General features: G+C 37.2%; 1 protein-coding gene across 12 annotated transcripts in view; it reads right to left on the reverse strand.

Annotated features, from left to right (window-relative positions):
- The window catches only part of PKIB (cAMP-dependent protein kinase inhibitor beta), a 138800-nt gene that overhangs the window by 30176 nt on the left and 93253 nt on the right, over nt 1-15371 (reverse strand). For 8 of the 12 annotated variants that reach the window (XR_013441133.1, XR_013441134.1, XM_036088665.2 and 5 more), the window contains one exon: nt 9899-9966. The exons of the other annotated variants lie outside the window; for them this stretch is intronic. The gene's annotated coding sequence lies outside the window, so the exon portion shown is untranslated. The remainder of the gene's footprint in view (nt 1-9898; nt 9967-15371) is intronic. 12 annotated transcript variants of the gene reach the window in all.

Here is a 15371-nt window from a genome sequence, read left to right on the forward strand (position 1 = left end):
TATGAAGACAGTGAAGTAAGGGAAACAAACATTACATGATTACATTAAAACACATTTAGAGCACAATTTCATTACAACAGTCAGTACAGCCTCTAGCCAATTGCAGTCTCTCCCAGACCAACTGCTTTGCACCCTTCATAGTCTTCCTTCATCAATTTTCTCTTGTTTTCCCCAGCCCCCACTCCTGCCATAGACCTTCCAGTGTCCTCTTCCTCTTCATCCTATTCAGACCAGCTTTTGGAAAATATTTGCTTAATTCATTCACAGAAATATGCTGTATGTGTTGTTCCCTACAAGAAAAACTCCAGACAAAGTCTTAGACCAAAGAAGCAAATCGTTAATGGTGGCACTTCTGCAAATTAGCTAATAGAAAAGAAGTGTTATTTGGGAAAGATGGGGGAAAGACTTTCCTGAATTATCAGCATTTTATCTTCTGCCCATGTTTAAGGTTGGGGCAGGGAGGTTGGAGTTGGATCTGTGTTTTTAGCAGCACCAATTACATAACATCAGGCAGATTCCTCAACCTCTTTCAGCCTCAGTTTCCCTTGACGCTGTCTTGTTATGTTTCCTCAATGAGTAAATCCCATTTGCAGTGAGGGCAGTAGAACCTAGATCTTTAGAGTTTTCTTTAATTAAGTAGCTTTTAGCTGTCACCTCTTTCACTCCTCTTACCTTCACACAAATCTGCTTAAACCCACTAAACTTCCTAATCACTCATCAAAAATAACCAGAAACTAAAGAGGAAAGTAGTCATTAAATCATATTCTAATTATAAGCATTTATAAACCAATTTGTTTCACTTTTAAGACCTATGGACTAGATGCATTTATTGCAATAACCTCAAAATTTGTAATTTTTTGAACTAGATGGAATAACTTTACTAAAAATATATTTTATTTGTACTAAAAAGTGTGAGCTTAAAGAAAAACTAATCACTATGTACACGATAGCTCTTGTTTCATTTGAACGAGGAATGTTCTTGTTCAAGTCACTCTTGTGTCACCAGGAGACTGTCCCTGGCTCTTTCAGTCTCAGAAGAGATGACTCAAGTTCTAAGCTACATACTCCACCCTGGAGTAGTAAGGTTTCTGAAAACCATGAAGCCTTGCATGTTGGGGACTGCAGGACAGTGACAATAATCATACATCACATTGTGTGGAGAGAGGAATATTCTGGCATTTTCAGAAGCCCCTATTAAGAAATAATGAAAACAATACAGATGTTCATGGATTTTTTTTTTTTTATACCTACCTGTGTGTGTGACTTTCCCCAGCAAATCATCCATGAGACATGGAGGGAAAGCAGAGCTGCCTATCTTCTGTTAACTTAAACAGTCTTCATATTTTATTTTTTTATTTTATTTTATTTTTTTAAAGATTTTATTTATTTATTTGACAGAGAGAGAGACAGCGAGAGCAGGAACACAAGCAGGGGGAGCGGGAGAGGGAGAAGCAGGCTTCCCGCGGAGCAGGGAGCCCGATGTGGAGCTCGATCCCAGGACCCTGGGATCATGACCTGAGCCGAAGGCAGACGCTTAATGACTGAGCCACCCAGGCGCCCCTAGTCTTCATATTTTAAAATATTAATTGCCAAAATTAAAATTCAAAACCTTCTATATCAGAAGGCTTTCTGTAGTCTGAAAACATCATGTTTCTTTGATGTGTTTTTAATTTAAGCTAGCCCAGTCATAACAATATTTTCACTGAGTATTTTTTTTCCATAGGCACTTACTCAACTGAGGCCAAGTTGAGTGGCCATTTTGCTGCTAGTTAATGCATGCAGTAAACTCTTTGGAGCCTAAGAATCTTCTTTTTCTTTTAATACTTTCTGTAATTTACCTCGGGAATTATCTGGGGAATATATATTGAGATTTTCTCATCTTTGTTTCCCATATACATAGTAGTAATTATAACTGTAAATAGAATTTTTGGTCTTTTTAAAATTGCATTTTTAAAATATTATCTGCACTCTGACACAGTCTCTTCCTTTAAATTATTTTAGTGGTAACTCTCATTTTTAAAATTAAGGGTAGTGATGGAAACATATGATTCAACTCCTAATTCTATCACCATCTATAACTGGGAGCAAGTGACTAATTTTTCATAACACATTTTTAATGACCTGTGAAGTTCAGTAGCTGAGTGAAAATAATAAGTGTGTTTTCTGCTTTTAAGGATATATAGAAATATTTCAATAGGCTAATTTTAAAAATTGAGATGTAACATTTGCACAAGGCACTCAAATGTCTATCTGACCTTGACCATAGCACACTTAATCCAGTTTTTTTTTCCTATTTTACCATGTCTTCTTTTTTTTTAAGACTTTATTTATTTGAAAGAGAGAGCGAGACAGCACAAGCAGGGAGAGAGGCAGAGGGAGAAGACCAGGGAGCCTGATGCGGGGCTCAATTCCAGGACCCTAGGATCAGGATCTGAGCCGAAAGCAGACACTTAACTGACTGAGCCACCGAGACGACCCCTATTTTACAATTTCATAGAGTTGATGCAAAGCCAAACTAATCAATGCTACTGAAAACAGCCAAGAGAAAAACAAAACAATAGACATTCCATAAGTAACTTGGAGATATCTGAGAGTTTTGGAGCTGGAAGGAGCTTTAATCATCAGCAAATAATAAACAAAAATTAAATTAACAAGAAAGGAATCCTGATTTCAAAGATGAGAAAAAGGAGACCAGATTGCTGGTATGACAGAGATCTCATTAATTTCAGAATCAAGTCTAGACAGCATGTCACTGGACATCCGGGCCGGTATTTATCCCACAATAATGATGGTTTCTAATTTTTTCAAGGATAAAACAATTTTGTAAACATCAGATCACCTATGGACATTGTGGATGTAATTTGCAATAGGAAAAGACCAAGCCTTTGGGTGTGTGCGGGAGAGGAAGGTAGACCTTTTGCTATCCCTTTCTATGAAGGTCATGCCTTCAAGTGCTTAGGGGAAGGTTTCTGATTCTAAAGTCTCTTAGGGAAAGACATGTCCATATCCTGACCCTGTGCCGTGCTTAGAAGTCAATCTATGTTCTTCTAAGGTTTTGTGAAAATAATCATTCACTCCTTTGATTGGAGAGCCCTCTTGCTTGGGAGTAGATTGTTGGGAAAGAGGCCTCATTAAATGATAATACTACCTGGGAATGATAATATTCAGACAATAACAGTTACTTATTGTTGTAATTTTAAAGTTGTATTCATTGGGGTCTGAATTGCATAATAACTTCTAGGATGTAAAATCACAACATATACCGATTTCTTTATGTGCAGGGAGAGGGATTCTAGCTTAGGGTCCAGGGAGGCAAGACAATATTGAAGCAACTTCGCCTGTGGAAGGAGGGTAGAAACCTGAAACAAAGCTGGACACTAAGGACACAGCCAACCAGTAGGGACCCCCCCCCATGAATGGGCATAATTAATGGACTCTTGTAGTAAATGATGTTGAATATCTAATGCTAGGTTTCCCATCTCTGCACTATAATTCTCTCATATTATCCTCCAATCTTGGGTAAAGTTTACTATGCACCACAACCATCTTAACGATATCTTTGCTTTGGGCAACAAAGAGAGGACCCTGAGGACAATCCTAGTCTAATTTCAACTAGAGAGAGTTGCAGCAGCATCAAAAAAGTTGTAGGAAACAGTAGAAAGTGGGGATCAGAAAGACCAGAGCATCAGATGAGAAAAGTAAAGGTAGCACTCAGGATGGAGTCCTGGAATCTGAAGATTCTCAGAAATACTAGATGTGGGGGAAAAATAGTTTGTACATCCCGTAGTATGGCAGATACAACTTGTTCATTGAGATTTAATGCAAAATGATGCCTCAGGATTGAAGAATTTAGATATCTGACTGAGAAAATACATAACAGATGAAAAGGTACTATGAAATAAATATTTTAAACCAACAAATTCTCATTTTTATAACAACAATCTATATACATTTGGAAAATGGTAATATATACGGTATATGACAGTATTTATTTAGACACATATGCATACATGGCTTGTGGACCCCTCTATCAATTCTGTAGAATCCTAGGAGACCAGGATCCCCATGTTGGTAAACACTGGACTATATCATAAATCGTCATCCTAGTGGCCAACAACCTGTCTCCTGTAACAACTGGAACTTTAATCTCTAGTATGTAAGCTCTCTTCCACCTACCTTTAATTCACCCCTTCCTCCATGTAGAATTACAGGCTATTCAAGCTAAAGAACTTTGTTCTTTCTTGAGCTCATGTAATCTAATCCTTTCAGTTGGCTCTCCAAGACTGAAAGGCTAGATAATCATAGTCAATGTTCATAGACAATTCCGGGGGGTCTCAGCAATGTATCTGTAGAATAGATTGCAAAAATCTCTTATGCTAGATTCCACCCCAATACAGCCCAATCATTTGTTCAGTCCAGAGTCCTGGTAGCCTATTTTGAGCACTGAAAGCCCACCACCACTTAAGGGCCAAGGGCTCACACATTAGTGGCATTCTTCACTAGGCCTTATCCAAGCCTTATTTGTTAGACTATGATTGTCACATGGCAAAATATCATTCTTGTGTGAAAAAAGTAAAATGTCACTCCTGAAAATTCCAAATTATTTTCAGCAAGCCTGGGATGGAAAAGTCTCATTTAATTAGCAAGTGCAATAAAGATGTGACATTTACAAACTAATTATAACACATTTCCATTCTTCATTGGTACACTGAATGATGACATATTGTTCTTTTATAGTTGCCATTTCCAAGTTTTAATTGCTTTGGTTTAATTGGTTTAATCCAAAAAATGTCAATTCAGTAATTACCACTATGCTGTTGGAATTAGCTTCATTTATTGTGCAAAAGAAAATTGACTTCAGAAAGGGAAAAACAATTATAATATAATACCAGGGGAAATACTATATCATTAAGATATTAAAAAACAATGTTGTATATAACTGAAACTAGTTTATTTTATGGGGATAAAGAAAACGTTCTTTTTTCAATTCTAAATAATAATATACCAAATAAATAATCAAATATAAGTTTTTTTTAAATAATCAAATGTAAGTTAACTAATCCAGAATCACATTCGTTCTTTTATAAATTTATTAATTTGCTTGGAAAATATCTATTGAGTGCCAATTATATGACTGGCAAAACAGTTATATAACTACTTTCATGGAATCTAATGAGAAAAAAATAATGAACACAAATCCATGTATAAATACAAACTGTGGTCTTAGGTGAAAAAATAGTTTATTTTGTGAGTGTATCAGAACCTGATTCATTGACAAGATAAGCTGAGATATTAAGAAAAGGAGCTAGCTGGTTGATATAGAGGCAGAAGAAGAATATTTCATGCAGAGGAGAAGAACATAGCACATTTCAGAAGCTGAGGGAAGGCCAGTATGGCCTAAGCACAGAGAAGAAGGTGGAAAATGGCACAAGATGAAGTGGATCAATTAACAGGGTCTACATCATTGGGGCATGTTAAGGATTTGTTCTAACAGCAATGGAAAGTCATCGACATTTTTGAAGCAATAGCATGGGATGATCAAAATTGAACTTCAAAAAGATCACTTCGGCGCAGATTGGAAAAGAAGAGTGTATTCAAGAGATGAGTTTGGAGACAATTGCAGTATCCCAGGTGAGAGATAATGACCAGTAAGAAGGTAGAGTTTATGCCTTCAATTTAACAATCTGTAAAGTCTAAAGTTATTCGTGTTCTACAAGTGACCTATTTTCACAGAATTACACGTATCAGACTCAAAGGGAAAAGGGAGTGATAAAATAGAAGCTGTGCCTGCTTTAGAATGAAATACACCTGGTTTGGCTCTGGTCTGAACTTTTGGCTCCACTACTTATTAGCTAAGGGACCTTATACAAGGCATTAAGCTCTCTGAGCCTCAGCTTTCACATCTTTTGAGCACAGAATACTACCTCCCACAGCTGAGAAGACTAAGTGTGACAACGTGTGTGATATTCTCAGCATGTGGAAGGTCAGTTAGTATGAAGAGCCCTGGGACGGATTGGCTGGTTTCCTCCCCTCATGTTAGAGATTCTCGAATTCCTTTTGAAACCAGTTCCTCCTCCTGGGTTTCTTTCTCCATAAACAGCACTAAAATCCACCCAGTTGCACAGGTCAGAAGCCTAGCAGGCATCCTTTTCCCTCACCTCCATGACCGTCAAGTCATATAAACTCTATTCTCTAAATAGCTCTTTAGTTGATGGACCAACTACTGCTCTGCTCACTTTTTTACTAACATAGTTAAGGGCACCACATCTCCAGATTGGATTATCTCCTTCACTATTTATCCTGCTTCAGTTTTCTTTTCCTCTTCCATTCTTAAATTCAGCCACACAAATCTTAAATCTCAGCTCTTCGACCATTCTCCTTAAGCCAAGAAAAAGTCGCCCAGGTCCTTAGCATGACTAACAACACCCTGTATGATCTACATTCTGCTTATATTCCAGCCTTGCCTCTTGCTTCTCCTCCCCTGTGGTCCAGAAGCTGAGAGAAACTGTTCCCCACTGAGGATTTGTAGCTCTCAGAAATACTCCCTTCACGCCCAGACACAGGCCAATGGATGGACGCAGTTCCTCCTGGCTGAAGCATTCTCCTTCCAAAGCTTCTTTACCCAATCAATACCCACTCAAAACTGAGGCTTTGGCTCAGATAGCACTTCATCTGGGAGGTACTTTTCCTCCACCCGACTGTATCTCAGGAATGTAGGACAGCCTATAACTTGAATTTCATTATTTGAATGAACTGAGTGAACACTCAAGTGGGGCCTGAAGAGTCTCGCTGGATTGGCACAAGTCACATAGGTTGGGGTTGGTAGTGTGAGTAGAAGACCCCGGTCTCCTGCTACACGTTGCAGTGTCCCTTTCTCACCATCATGCCAACACCCACCTTATTCATCTCTTGATTGCATTAGCTCTCTTCATTAAACCTTAGAAACATTCGCTTCATGCGGTTGCAAAAGGTTGTGTACTTATCCTATGGGCTATGGTTTTTTCACTTGAAACAGACTGATGTCACTTCCTTTCCCAATATTTCTTTGACTCTCCTGACATGGTGGCTACTGTAACACTCTCAAGCACTCCTGCAGATTTGTTATACTGATCTCCTTCCCCATGACACTGTAAACTCTTCTGAAACTAGGACCATGCTAGCTTCATTTTACATCTCTGGTACCCAAGACTATTCTTGGGACACAGTAGTATTTAATATCTGTTGAACTTAATGGCACTCCAGAGCTAAATGGTGTCCAAAGGAGGGCAACTAACATGATGTAAAGAATGCTAAGAGAAAATGATGCAAGAGTAAAATGACAGACAAAAGCAATGATGCCTTTGCCATCCAGAGATAGTTGGAGAAAAAGCAGATGACTCTGGCTAAGATAAAGAATCAGGAAGGTAACTGAGAAGATGGTACCCCTGCTGGAACAGGCTGCCTCTCCTGGGGAGTACCTTCAGTCCCTCAGTGGCCTTCCTGCCTCTTTGTTATTCAAGATAGAGAACTGGAGATGGAGAGGAAGAAGCTGTCACTTTCAGACAGCTGAACAGTTAAGTAGGAAAGCTGACTCATACAGCACTTTCTATGCCTGCTGGGAAGCCTACAGCCAGCACAAGAGTAGCTGGTTTCACAGGTTGCACGTTATTGAAATGGCAGAATCAAAGTCAACCGACTGCAATGGAAATGGAACTGAGCTGGGAACAGAAATTCAGAAGTTAGTTCTGGTCTTGTCCTGTGGCCTTCATCAGACCTCTGAGACTCATTTTCCTCCTCTGTGAGAAAAGGGTTTAAACTAGATGGTTTCTAACAGTCCTTTCTCACTCAGGGGTTCCACAATTTATGGGCTTGACTTGATTTACTTAAAGCAGTTACCCAACCAAGGTAGAGAAGACTGCCAATCTGGTTAATGTACACAAATGCAGACATCCAAGCTCATCACCCCTGGAACTTGAACTGGACTAGTTGAAGCATTGACAAATAATGATATCCCCTCATGTACTTATGGGAAGCACAGCTATAAGCTTTATCAATTAAAAGGCAGAGATATGGTGAGGTTGTAGAGCAGTGGTTTGCAAAAATCAAAATCAGCATGGCAACTTGTTTAAAACACAAGTTGCAAAGCCTTGCTCCAGATCTGCCAAATTGGAATCTCCAAGATGGTGCCCTAGGAATATGTATTTTGTACAAAGTTCCCTTGTGATTTGATTAATCAACTACTTTGAGGCTCATTTTTAAAAGAAAATTTGTGTTTCTCAAAGAGTAGCCTGTAGGTCATTTTCAGGTGACTTATCTGAGATGCTCTTTAAAAATATCTGGGAAAAAAAAAAAAAAAAAAAAAAATATCTGGGAATTTGGCCAAAAATCTCCATTCTCACAATTCTTTCAGTGATTTTATAAATAATTTATATACACAGACAAATGAAATCATTATGTGGGCAAAACCTCAAAGTCTATGAAACAATATAGTAAAGATAGGAAATTTTGATTGCAGTAGGTTATTTCAGTATTATTATTTATATTGTATTGTTTCATCATTTCACTTAATCCCCATACAAGCCTATAATATAAGCATTTTTAACTTCATTTTACTGATAAATTGAAGCATTAAAGAATTCAGGTAACTTGTTCAAACACACAAGATTCAAATATGGATGCATTGGAACTAAAAATTAATGTCACGTAGCTAGGAAACCACCTATATTGTGACAGAATGTGTAATTAAGATTTCAGTACACTTTTTAATTAAACAATTTGCTGAGATCTTATCTGATGAAGCAAGCAAGAAATATGTCTTAGTTCCTGTTGGTTGGTTTTATTAGCTACTACACAAGTGTTAATTCCATTATAATAATCATAGATTACCCAAGATAAAATGACTATTAACTACTAAGCAACAAAGTTTCAGGGATGTCCTAGAATCATAAAATGATCTAAGGTAGTCATCAATTCTAGTCAACAATCTTCAAACACAAGTATTTACAGTTGAGAAGCCCAGAAGTATGCTAAGCTCTTACCACCTAGTGAAGAACCCACTCAGCTCCAGACCTTAGTTACCTGACTTCTTCATTAATTTCCCTTTACTCCATGGGCTCTAGACTCTGCTCTTAACTCAGTATGACAACTATTTGTCTTAGTGCTAAATAGGACTACATTAGATTTCAAATGTCTTTCAGGGAATAAAATATTAAATGCTGTTGCTACAGATACACTTTTAGGACAAAGCTTTTTTTTTTTTCCTTCTCATTGAGTCTTCTCAACTTATCTGATAAAATACATGCTTGTAAAAAGATGTGCTTGTCTTGACTTCTTGCTAAATTGAAGCAGGAAGGGTCTCCCTGATTCTCTGAGTTGGCCAGTTTGGGATCTAGCAGAGTAAAAGACATCTCAAAAATATGATGAAACTGACTGAACCTTAGCTATTATGAGACCTACCTTTGATCTTGTAAAAACTTTCACTGAAAGTGTAATTGGAAAATACAAAGTCGTCCGAAGCCATGTAACTTTTAACAGAATACAAATTCTTCCCTTTCCTGTGTTCACACCCTACCCTTTTCCTCTTCCTTCTCATTGATGTTACAGACTTCCCAAAATATGTGGCCACACAGATATTTTCACAAAGGGGAAAAAATAATGAAAATGACATCAAGAAATAGAAATTGCCAAAAAATAAGTCAAACATTCACTAGGTGTAGATAGATTTGATGACGGTTTTCTGACCGAGGTTTTGTTTTCTTTGTTTTTTGAGAGGTGATTTTCTGTGTGTTTTACTCTCACTCAAATTTTGCATGCCAACTCAGATTGTATAGCTATATTCTGTCAAGTGTATTCCTGAAGGAGCCAATTTTTCCATAAAATCAATATCTAATTTTCTAAATAAAGAAAAAAGGATACTTACAAGTCTCTGATTAAAATATGCTGTTATTTCTAAGAGGTTTAGGAAGAAATTCTGATAAACTTTCTTTCCTGTAAATTAATTAAAAAAAAAAAAAGCTATTAAGAACCAGAAAAGGAATAAATTCAGTTAGATTAACAAATTTTATTTATTTTTTTGAAAGATTTTATTTATTTATTTATTTGAGAGAGAGAGCATGAGCGGGGGGAAGGGCAGAGGGAGAAGCAGACTCCACGCTGAGCAGGGAGCCTGGGATCATGACCTGAGCTGAAGGCAGACACTTAACTGACTGAGCCACCCAGACGCCCCTAGATTAACAAATTTTAATCATTTTGTTTTTATAGAGTTACAACTGGTAAATACCATGACTTGACTTTCTTAAGAAAAGCAAAACCTCCAATTCTACAATAAAACTTTCTGTTAAAAGTCAAAAGGCCTTCATTTCAAATAACAGGTGTTAGTACTCTTCTAGGACTATTGCAGCAACATCTTAAATGACTCTTCTTCTTAGCATTCTTGCTTCCTGCAACTCCATTCTTTACTCAGATGTCAGATGGAATTATTTCAAAGTAAATGTGCTCATAGTCATTCTATACTTAATCCTTCACAGCCTTCCCATCACCTACAGGATCAAGTCTAAGCCCTTTTACAGCATGTATGGTGCCCTCCAGGAGTTGACCCCAATCCACCTCTCCTTCATTTTCACCCATGCCCAGCCTGCATTAATCCTAAAGTTCTGAGGTCATACCCAGCTAATGGCACCCCTTTGCCTTATTTATATTGCCCCTGTGACTGATGTTCTTGACCTGGGTCCCCTCCCTATCCCCTGGCTACCATGTATTTATCCATTCAGGGTTAACTTGGGCACCCCTTTCCCAGAAGACTTCTATGCCCCTTGGGCTAGTACATTCCCTCCCCTGTGCTCTGAAACACTGGTGTGTCTCCATTATTGAACTTATAAATTTCTGATTACTGTCTTCCCATCTCCACCTCACACAATTTTCAAAGCCTTTTGAGGACATTGGCTGTGACTCATTCCTCTTGCACAACATTTTGTACATGGTAGGAGAAATAAAATAAATATCTGTTGAATGTCAAGGTGCATGAGGTATTTTTCAGACTCAGCGCTGCCTGAATGCATACTTTATCACTGTGAAAGAATTTTAAAATCCAAAATGGACATCTTTTAACTTTGTTCCTGTACCCAGCTTCCCATATGGTTTGCACTGTTCCTCTCACTCTGTATCTGGGACTATTTCCTTTCCATTGAGTCTAATTTGTTCAGGCCAAATATAAGGAACTGAGAAGAGGAAGAGAAAAATAAATGAAAACACGATCATGGGGGAAGTTGTAATAAAATAAAAATTTATAAGCTTCAAAATTTATGTAATATAATGTAAATATTCACCCCTAAAAACAAGATTACAAAAACATACTTTTGTAGTCCTAGTTTTTTTCAAACATCTGCATACAGCTCTTGGCAAAGATCTAATAGAAACTGTAAACAGGCACCCAATTTAAAGTCAGTTTGATAAAACTAAACATTGTTATTTGTGTCTTTCAAATGCACGTTTTAAAAAATCCCTATTGTATACCTTTACCAAATTAGTGTTTTCATTTTATGAATTTCCACTATTTCTGCCCATTGTAATAGAACCAAGAAACAAAAAAAGAAATAGTATGCTGACATAATTATTTTTCCCTCTCTACCTCTTTGTAGCTTATGTTACGTCCAAGTATACTTATGGGATGGACTTTGAAAATAATATTCCATACATATTTTTGATAACTCACACTCATCAAAATTTAGATTTACGAGCGATATGCTAAAGATTAAGAGACTGGGAGAGTCTCTACTTATCCTTAGTTATCAACTATCAACAATTTTACTAACAAAAGAGCAGTAATTTCTGAAAAGGTTTCAAGAACAGTGGCATGCCCCTAACAACAACAAAATTGTTTTGAGTATACATCTCCTATTTATGAATATTTCTTTTCATAAATTATAAGTATCACTCTACTAATAGACTAATATGTTATATGTTATATTATAAATTATCATATATATTAGATACATTGACAGAAATTTAAAATGAAATAAAAATAATATAACTGGGTATTCGACTATGTTCTTCCTGAACTTCAGTATAAGAGGCACAATCTGTAGGACATTGCTATTGCACAAGGTCTAATTCTCTCTCCTACCTCTCTTAGAACTACTATTAAATCTAGAGAAAACACAGTGTTATACACGAAGGCTAGGAGATATTCAAGGCAGTCTCACCAAAGGGTGTTTGTTGCATGCCTGACAAAGAGTAGCAGATCAAGGTGTGGGTAGATCAGCAGAAATCCATCATATCAGAACTACAGGTACACTCAGAATTGTGAATCATCTAGTCCAGTGATTCTCAAACTATTTTTTAAATATTTTTTTTCCAAATGAACTCTTTAGCAGATGGCCAATATGTAAGACAGATACACGCAGAACTGCTCCGGTTAAAGCAGCTCCCAGGCTCTACCCACTCTCTCCTCTTCCTCCTCTCCTCCTCCTCCAAAGATGTAGTCTGAAAATGACATAACCACTCTGCCATTAGAGATGAGGCTACCAGGCTAGAGATGGAACGAGAGCAGCCATTTCAAGACAGAATGTAATAAAGCAGCTAAAATTACTCAAACTGGCCACTTGTTCATCCTCCCATTTAATGCCCCTGCCTTGTTTTCATGGAGTGGTTTCCTTGTGTATCCTGATCTGATCTCAGTTGTAAATGTAAATACTTAAAACTATGATGATCTGATGGCATTTAAGATAATTTTTGCTTCTAGTGTTTGGTAAAATAATGAGTATTTATTTTCTCTTTGAAATATATATATCCTCACTTGAAAGTTTTAATGACTCAAGCAGCCAGCCATGTCGATATACAAATAATTTACATAAAGAAGAAGGATCCAGCGCACTTCAAACACAAGATTTCAGGAGGTCCCTGAATCCTCAGAAATCAAGATAAATAATATTTAACGCAATTTTTTTAAAAAATCAAAATTAGTGACTAAAACTAATTAGAAACTCTATGATGAAAAAAAACATCAAAAATCTAAATAAAGATTTGACCCTGTATTTGTACAACTCAGCTTCATATACCTTGCCCTAGATCTGGACCTGGTCCAGCATCTTCTCTGAAAGAATAAAGAACTAAATATAAAAATAATGTCAGATTAGTTGTATTAAGTAAATGTCTGTCTCTATATTACCTAGGATTATAGAAAAGAAGAAAATGCAGTCTGGAAGACAAAGTCCAAACAAGGTGTGTTCTGTGATATACATCTTCACACCTCAGTCTGCAGGACTAAGCATGAGGTTAATGTGTTTGGGAACAAAGAAGCAACTGGACAATTGTTAACACATGAGGTAATCTTTAGTTCATGCTTGCATTTGAGCAATTTTACAATTTCAATGAGCTACTAAATCTAGTTATAGCTGCTTCAATAAGCATTCTTCTATTTTCATTTTGTTTTTAAAAGCAAATCATAGTTTTAAATGCATAAAAACCTGAAAGTTGAAAAATGTCAAGTGAACATCATCTGATTCCTAAAAGCAAATTAACCACTTCGACTGCAAGACCTCATTTCAAAAGGCTGTTCTTAAAATGTATTTAACCTCTCAATCATGACAATGGTGAAAACAAGCTTCAAAGAAATGAATCATTGTGACATTAGCAAGTATGTACATTCATGAAGATGTTTCCATCCACAGCACCAGTTTAGGAAAATAAATGACTCCGTGTCTGACACAGAGTAGGCACTCAACACATATTTACTGGATAAATAAATGAATCAATGAACTTTGAAAAAAAGATTAGAAACAGGTAGAATAGGACCAGATTACAAAGAGCTTTGAAGGTTAAGAGCAAAGTTTAAACAAGAGGGAAAAAAAAAGTGGCTCTTTAAAGAAAGAATGGGTGGCTTGATAATGAGCCATCAGTAAACCCAGCTAAAAGTCACCAAAAGTAATCTTGGCAATGGGCAATAAAGACCCGCCAAAGGGTAAAGACAATAGAATTGGAGTAAGGAAGGTGTAGCAGATGCTGCTGGTTGGCTCCCGAAGTTCTTCTCCTTGTCTTCTGTAGAAATAGGAAGTTTAGCTGGGCACATAGCTAAGGACCATATAACCAAGCCTCCCAAGGTGCTAGATAAGGCCATGCAACTGGATTTTGCCATTTAAAGATGGGCTCTGAGAAGAAGTAAAGTATTTCATTTCTAGGTTATACTCTGAAAGAGAGGAGAATGTGGCTTCTGCCTCCTCTTGTCCCCTTTTTGAACATTGGTATGTACCTGTGGTGCTGAGCCATCGTTAATCAAGCAGACTAGGACAATCAAGACTTTGGGGATGACAAAGCAACAGAATCGAAGGAGCCTGCATTCCTAACACGGCCATGCCTCTCTTCCACCCCTGTACCAGCGACCTGAGCTGTACACAACACAAAACTACATTTACGTTGTGTTTAATCCAGCTAGTTTAGCTCTTTGTGATAACTGGTAAACTGATCTCTTAACTGATAAAGATGAATCTAAAAAACATTTCAAAATGGAAAAATCCGTGGAACGTGGGGATAGCTATAGTGAATGAAGGAAAGCAGTAAGCTGAAACAATTCCAAGGTTTTGTTTGGGGAACCAGGAGAGTGGAACCACTAACAAAATAACAGGTGAGGAGGAGAGCTGGTGACATTTAAATGGTCCCAACGGAGCCCAGGGGACGTGAACGGTAAGTCACTAGAACTATGAGCCTGGGACTCAGGCAAGAGGAGAAAACTGAAAATGGGAATTTCAGCAATTTTGTGTAGAATATAGTTGAAAAGATGAGAATTGATAGAATCTCAGGCTCAGAGAGATCAATGTGTCAAAAACTGAGTAACAGGTGTTCTCCCAGAAGGCAGGAAGAAGAAGCAGTAATCAGCAAAGGCAAAAAAAAAAAAAAAAAAAAAAGTTTGTTCTTATCTTAATAAGAGAAGGGTAATGATTTGAAATCATGGAATAACAGAATTAACCTTAATCCAAGAAGACAAACAAATTTAAGAGGGATTTGATGTAGCCTATACTTCTTAAATCCGTTTAAAGTTCTCATGAAAAATTAAAGCAAACATTTCTTGAAATAAAAAAGCATTAATCAGGGTTCTGAACAAGCCAGGTCTCAATCGTGCTTTAGTTTCCATTTAAATGTCCAGAATCCCAAGACAGAAAAGAACAAGCGACAGGTATGTATACCATTTTCTCTTTTCCTTATTCTCACAGTAGAGGAAGGAAGGAGATGAGAGGAGTAAAGGGAGTGGAAGCAGAAGTTTTGCTACTGTTCTCATCCTTTCTACGAGGCTGATGTTTGGAAATGACAAAATGAAACAAAAGCCTCCTCCCCAACTTTTACTAAGTTACATTCAAAGACGCAGTGGACCTCAATTTCACTTTGGATCTAAATTTAATTCA

This window comes from Halichoerus grypus, chromosome 9 (assembly GCF_964656455.1).
Source record: "Halichoerus grypus chromosome 9, mHalGry1.hap1.1, whole genome shotgun sequence".
Classification (NCBI taxonomy): Eukaryota; Metazoa; Chordata; class Mammalia; order Carnivora; family Phocidae; genus Halichoerus; species Halichoerus grypus.